This window comes from Pelodiscus sinensis, chromosome 10, assembly GCF_052426305.1.
Source record: "Pelodiscus sinensis isolate ZL-2025 chromosome 10, ASM5242630v1, whole genome shotgun sequence".
Classification (NCBI taxonomy): domain Eukaryota; kingdom Metazoa; phylum Chordata; order Testudines; family Trionychidae; genus Pelodiscus; species Pelodiscus sinensis.
In genome coordinates this window covers 16,197,785-16,204,686 of record NC_143061.1, presented here as the reverse complement: position 1 = coordinate 16,204,686, position 6,902 = coordinate 16,197,785, and the positions used below count along the sequence as shown (strand labels likewise).

The window sequence follows — 6,902 nt, the reverse complement described above, 5'->3', positions numbered from 1 at the left end:
GGTAGCTGAGTCTCGTGACTCCTCAAGGGCTGCATTTCCCTGGTGATCTGCAGCAGTTATGAAGCCTCTGTTGCTCTCCTCTCAGGCAACTGGCAGCAGCAACTCAGGTGCTCCAACCTGAGGTTCTTCTCTTCTGCCAGCTAGCCCAGACTGTACCTCTCCCAGGCTTTTATACCTGGGCTACAGTCTGAGCATGTCTGGCAGGGCTGCGAGGGCAGGGCTCCTTCATCCAGGGTAACCTGGCTAAACCCTGTGGCTGCGTCTAGACTGGCAAGTTTTTCCACAAAAGCAACTGCTTTTGCGGAAAAACTTGCCAGCTGTCTACACTGGCCACTTGAATTTGCGCAAGAACACTGACGCAATCATGTAAGATTGTCAGTGTTCTTGTAGAAATACTATGCTGCTCCTGTTTGGGCAAAAGCCCTCTTGCGCAAATGCTTTCGCACAAGAGGGCCAGTGTAGACAACACGGTATTGTTTTGCGCAAAAAAGCTTCGATCGCGAAAATGGCGATCGGGGCTTTCTTGTGCAAAACTGTGCCTAGATTGGCACGGATGCTTTTCCGCAAAAAGTGCTTTGCAGAAAAGAGTCCGTGCCAATCTAGACGCTCTTTTCCGCAAATGCTTTTAATGGAGAAACGTTTCCGTTAAAAGCTTTTGCGGAAAATCATGCCAGTCTAGACGTAGCCTGTTAGTTCAGTGCGGGGCTGGTACACCGCATCATACTGCTGTACCCTTTGGTCTATGTGGTTTTTATTCATGAGGGATTAATAAATAATGCTTTGTTCTGAAGATGCTGTTTTTTGCGTCCTCTTCCTTTTAGCATATGCACAACATGCCTCTGATAGCATGTGACCAGGATTCATCACTGAATTTGGTCCACTGGTTGGATCATTAGCTTCCCAGCTTGGGCCAGAGCCCGACAAGGACCATGATGTGAATTCATAAATACCTGGAGTAAAAGGGAGTTGGGCCTGTATTGTGAACAGAGTTGGAAAGTAGGGGGCTACCGCACAAGAGACCCAGTCTGAGTGGTAGGACCGGGGAGCTGCACCCAAAGTTGAGGCAAAAAGCCAGGACTATCCCACAGCTAGACTGAAGCTTTAGATGAGATTCCCACTTTCTATCTCCCACCTACCTGGCTTCTGTGTTTCGAGCAGAGGTGGTGAACCTCAAGCTCGGGGCCTGGATCTGGCCCCCGATACTCAGGGTTCCACCCCCAGAATTGGGGAGCCCACACTGGCACTCTAGCTCCCCCACTGTGGGGTTGAAGCACGCAAAGTCTACTAGCCTGGCCCGCTGGAGGCTCTGGTATGCGAGTGGAATGAGGGAACTGTCTTTCTCCTTTTCAGTTGGAAGTCACGTCAGTGAGGGTTTGTTTTGTTTTTTGCTTCTCACTTACGTGCAGCCCCTGACTGATTTTTCTGTGAGTTAGCGGCCCCTGACCCAAAAAATCTTCCCCACCCCTAGTTTAGAGGCAAGTTACTGAGCATGGTTCTCCCCACCCTGCCGTACGTGTTAGGGTAGAAAGGAAAACATCTCTTCCTTCCCACTGCACAGGCGCTCAGATAGATTCCTTCTTGCCCTTTCTGCACCAGAGGGTAGAGAGGTGTCCATCCTGCTAGGCTGCATTGAGGTGGCTTCTTCACTCCAGGGACTATGTCAGGCAGATGCCAAGATGTTTCTCCTCCCATCCCACTCCAACAGCAAGGACTTGACAAGGGGAATTTGTAGAGGTGTTTCTTCCCTCTTTTTGCTGGAGAGGCCTCTGCATGTTCAGGAAGAAGGATTGCTTGGCAGCAGAACTGTATCCATATATTTAGTGGCTCGGGTGCTGGCGATGTGCTTGACAAGCCACAAAAGTAAAGACAAACCCTGTCCCTAAAAGCTTTCAATTTACACAAGATGGATGGACTCTGGATTGCCCAGCATGGCTCTGGGGATTGGGAGGCCAGAAGGGGGATGATGGGATAGGTAGAAGGGTATGGGTGGGGTACACTGGGGCACAAGCAGGGTGATGGGGCAGGGATTGGGGCAGAAAGGAATGGGTGGAGTGGACTGGGGGTCAGGCAGGGACTGGGGCAGAAGGGGACGTGTGGGATATTGACTGTGGTCAGGAAGTAGGGGATGGGGCAAAGGGCAGAAGGGGATGATGGGTGGGTCAGAGGCTGGAGGTATGATAGGGCAGAGGCTGGGTCAGGGAATGGGAGACAGGGTTGGGATAGAAACTCGGGCCAGGAGGGAGAAGAGAGAAAGGTTGAGGGGGCAGGGAGCGAGAGAGGGGTGTGGAGGAACAGGCCGGGTAGGAAAGAGCGTGTGGGGACAGACAATGCGGGCAGGGGACTCATCACTCCACAAACTCATCCCCCTGCCCGAGGTTCCCACCCTCGGCCAGCTTGGTCCTGCAGGGGGAGGAGGGGCGCCGCCTGGCCGGGCAGCTGCGGCGAGGGCAGGGCAGAGCGCGGGCTGCCAAGCGCGCCTGGCGCAGCGGGTCCCTGTCTCCCTGTGCCCGCCCCTCTCCTCTCGCCGCCGGTTTTTCCACAGTAGCTGCTACTCCAGACTGTATGGTATTGTGGGCTGGTCGCAAATCCCCATGTGGTCCCGACATCACTGACATGGCGGAATCCCCCTCCAAGCCCTCCTGGTAGCCCCCGCCGCCAGCCGGGCTTTCACCGGACTGCCTGCCGAGCGCGGCTTCGCAGCGCCCCCGATTCAGCCCTTGCCAAGGTAAGGCGGCGCCCGGGCCCGGCCGCGAAGCGGGGCAGCCCCCCACGGGGCTCACGGCGAGTCCCTGCGGCAGCCGCCGCCCGGAGTTGGGGCAGCGCAAGCGGCGCCCCCCCTTCGTGTGGGTCTGTGGCTGCCCCCCATTTTGTTTCGGCGGGGAAGGGCCGTGGGAGCCGGGGCGGGGATGCGCACCCCGTTTCTCGGAGCCGGCGGGTCGCGCGGAGCCCCGGGGAGCAGCAGCACTTTGCAGAAAGTTTCCCCCATTTGCCGGTGCCGGGAGGAGACACGCCAGCCTGGTTCTCGTCCTCCCCGGCGCAGCCCCCTGATTTATGCACCCCCTTATCGCCCGCCCCCCCCCCCCAGAGCATCCCGCGGGCAGCATGGAGCGAGGAAAGGGGGAAATAGACCCACCGCGATCATCTGCCTGCCCTTGGGGCGGCCGCAAGCCGAGGCTGCAGCGCAGAGCGTGTGTGTGTGTGTGTGTGTTGGGGGGTAAGTTTGGTGTGATTTTTGGGGGGGGCTCCAGGGTGGGAAGGGGGAATTTTACAGCCCCGGGGGCGGGGTGGCCGAAATGCTGACGCCCCTGCTGGAGCAGGCTGGGAGAAGGTGGCTGGGCTCAGCGGGGGAGTGGAGGCAGCAGTTCGTTCGGGGCTGGGAGACACTCCATCATAGCCTAGTAATCCAGAGAGACTCCGCCGAGCGCTGCCGGGATCAGCCTGCCTGGCCTCTCCCTGCCCCCTTCCCAGCCCCGCGCCAGCCCTCGCTCCCTGCCCCTTCGCCTCGGCTCCGCCGCCTCCTCTCCTCTCCTCTCTTTGATACTCATCCTGCAATTGCAATCGGAGCCGGAATGGAAAATCGGCTTTCAACTTGGAAGAGGTTGGCGTGTGAAGGGGGGGGGGGGCGGGGAGCCTTCCTCCTCCTCCTCCTCCTCCCCAGCCTCGGGCTCTCTGCAGGAGGAGCTGCGTGTGCGAGAGGAAGGAGGTTGGAAGTCTGTGCCCTGCGGCTGAGTTTGGGAGCAGGAGGCGGTGGGTGGGGGAGAGAGAACCTCGGCTGTGAGGCCGGCACGTACTGTCTGGCCCCTCTGCCCAGCTCAGGGCATGTCACGCGGGTGAAGAAGCCAAGGCACCAGCAGAGTCTCCAGCTCTCTGCAAACTCTTTCCAAAATGTCTGGATCCAGGGAGCACCTTGGAGAGAAGGAGAGCGAGAAACCGACCGACCCAGGCTACCCTCCCCCAGCCTCTCTCTCACAACCCCTCCTTTGCTGACACCACTTCGAAGAGAAAAATCTCGGAAACTTTTTATTTCTTCTGCCAGACTCCTTAAAAATGGCATGTTACCAGGAGAGAGAGCTTTACAAATCTTCTCTTTAAAGTTTATCTTCTTCTTTCAAACTCAGCCTAGCTCCCCTCCCTCTCTCCATTAAATATTCCATTTATTTATGGGCTAAAGTTTTGACAAAGGTTGCCTGGTCTGGAACTTAAAGTAAGGAGCAATTCATGGCACCATATTCATTAGATTTTTTTAATTCATTGCACATAGACTTGATATAATTTGCATTTTAATAGCACCTTCCCTTCTGAGGAGCTGCAGTCATTTTTAAAGAGCTAGAGAAGCTGTCTAGATGGGGAAACTGAGGCATATAGCGGTTTATGCAACAGTGTCCCACAGTGAATCAGTAGCATAGCCAGGAACAGAATTCACGTTTCCTGGTTCTCTGTGCCTTCATCACATTTGTTCTACGTGCTAGTTTTTTAAATTGTTGGGCAGTTGAGGGTTGACCCACCTTTTTAAAAGGTGTTAAATGTGGTTCACAGAAGAGTTTAACAACTTGTTAGCTATTATGTTTTTGAACATGACCTGTTTTTCTAGTCTAGACATGAGCAGAGTGTGTAGGTGCTAGCTGGATGGCCTCCCTGTTAAGAGAGGTGCTATCCCTGTGCTCTTCTCAAATGGTGAAAATAAGTGTCCCGCAAGAAAATTCCATTACAACCTGAATTATTGTAGTGGAATGGAATGGAATTTTAATTCATTTATGAGTTTTATTGAAAACAATTTTAATTTGTGTTTTCATAAGTGTTCCTGTGTAATGTCAGCTTAGCCAGACAGTGGGGGCGATGATGTCACTACTCAGCACTGTGCGCATAGTCAGTCAGGGGTTCCGCACAGTCAGGGGTTCTGCAAAATTCTTTCGAGTTCCAGAGGGTTCCATGGACAAATAAAATTGGGAAACACTGCCCTATATCCTTCAGGAGACAGCTGATTGGGTAAGATGGATGGCTCCTTCTCCCACTAGTGGCAGTGTTCTGCTTCCCTCACTCGCTCTTTTCTTACCATCTGCTTGTGTCTCTGGGCAATAACAGAGAAGCTTGTTAGGGAAGTATGCTGTTGTTGCCACCACAAGAGGAAGATATTTCTTGGCAGCATGCCCAGGGTCATTCAGGCTGTGAAGTGCTCTTTTCTTATATCCGTTCTCTCAGTGGAGTCTTATGCAGAAGGAACGTGTCAGTTCCTTCCAGTATCTGATCTGCCCCTCATCTGTCTCAAAGTCACTGAGTTTTTGTGGTTACATCTCTCCTGCTGAGCCCATGACACAGGGTATCACTAGCCCCAAAGTGTCCTACGTCATTCATCCCACTTCGGTACTGAGTAGCTTATGCTCTTCATGTAGCCCAAGGCATGGAAGCTGAATCATTTCCCATTTTTCAAGTGGCTCTGCTCATGGTTCATTTGAGGTCATTGCTGGTCCATTGGTTAATTTTTTCCACACTATTCTATTATCCTGCCCCCTACCCGGTCAGGAGATAGATGGAGAACCATGAGCTTTCAAAACAGACTCAGAGAACTAAGTATATTGTTTACATATCCTCCATAATAGCATATATTTTGGGTAGGAAGCATCCAATCTGAAACTGTTTTCTTCAGTAACTGTTAATTCAATTTTTAATTAGCAGTGATTTTACTCTGGCTCTCTTTTAGTAATAACCACCTAAAAGTCAGAATATATGCAGAAACTTTATGCATATACATTAATCATCAGATGTAAATTACATTCATCTGCTCATTTTATGTTCCCCATCAGCACCTCTAAAGAAAGGGATAGGGAGTCTGGACCTGGATAAATTGAATCCCCTACACTTGCACAAATAAATGTATGAAGAACATGTGTGTATGTGTTGGAGCTGGGGTGACAGTTTAAGTTAACTAAACAGTTCACAAATAATTAGCTTTTTGTCCAAAAATGTAAGGCCCAGTTCTGCAAACACATACATTTACATCAAGTTTTCAGTTTTACAGTATGAGTACATGGTTTCAGTATTGGTATCTTTTAGCTTATAAAAAACATATTATTTCAAAAAGTGTCGCAGGACTGAATACAATAGATGACTTTGTTTAGCCAAAATTATGTTTGTCTCTCAATCCATTTAGCCACCTCTACCACCCAAGCAACAACCTGAGAAAAGGTTGACCTTTCAGATCAGTCAGTACAAGGGCTAGCAAACTCAGTCTCTGTCAGACTACCATGCAAATTAATTCCAGAGTCAAGGACCCTCCACAAAGAATGGTTTGGTATTAGGTCATTATATCTGAGGACTGGTGTGTCTCTGTGTAGATCATAACTATGTGGTGAAACATACTGCATGTCAGCAAGACTGAAATCTGCATTTCTGCTGTATAAGCTGATGTGGAGCTGGAGGGTTTCTCAAATCAGCAGTTAACTTGCTTAATTGATCTTTCCTGCACTGCCAGGATACAGCACTTCAGTAACAGAGAAATCTTTTTAATAAAGAATCTCAAAAGTAGGGTTGTTTATGGCCATGGTTTAGTGTCGCCGCGTGATCTTCCCCTGGAGACAGAAGGTATGTGGGAAGAGGGAAGTTCTTCAAACAACAAAGTGGAAATAGGAGCTGATAGATACACAATTATAACAAGCCATCTACAGGCAGGAATGTTTGTGAATTTGAAAATAGATAACTCCTTAAACAGTTTTCCAGCTGATATATGCATTTTAATCATCTGTTTTAAACATAGCTTCCCGCAGCACAACAGATTCTTTGATGGGTTACAAATACCCAGGAAAAAAGAGATATTTTAAATGTGTGCTCTGTTAAAGGAATTTGTAACAGCACATTGGAGAGATTAGTCTTCTTTCAAAGCATGCTGTTATATATACTAAATCTGC

The 6,902-nt window shown here is 50.4% G+C and overlaps 1 protein-coding gene across 2 annotated transcripts in view; it reads left to right on the top strand.

Annotated features, from left to right (window-relative positions):
• The first annotated feature begins 2,459 nt into the window (after positions 1 to 2,459).
• Positions 2,460 to 6,902, top strand: part of FNDC3B (fibronectin type III domain containing 3B) — a 392,858-nt gene continuing 388,415 nt past the window's right edge. The window contains exon 1 of one of the 2 annotated variants that reach the window (XM_075937961.2): positions 2,460 to 2,725. The gene's annotated coding sequence lies outside the window, so the exon portion shown is untranslated. The remainder of the gene's footprint in view (positions 2,726 to 6,902) is intronic. The other variant, XM_075937956.2, reaches the window with a different exon arrangement.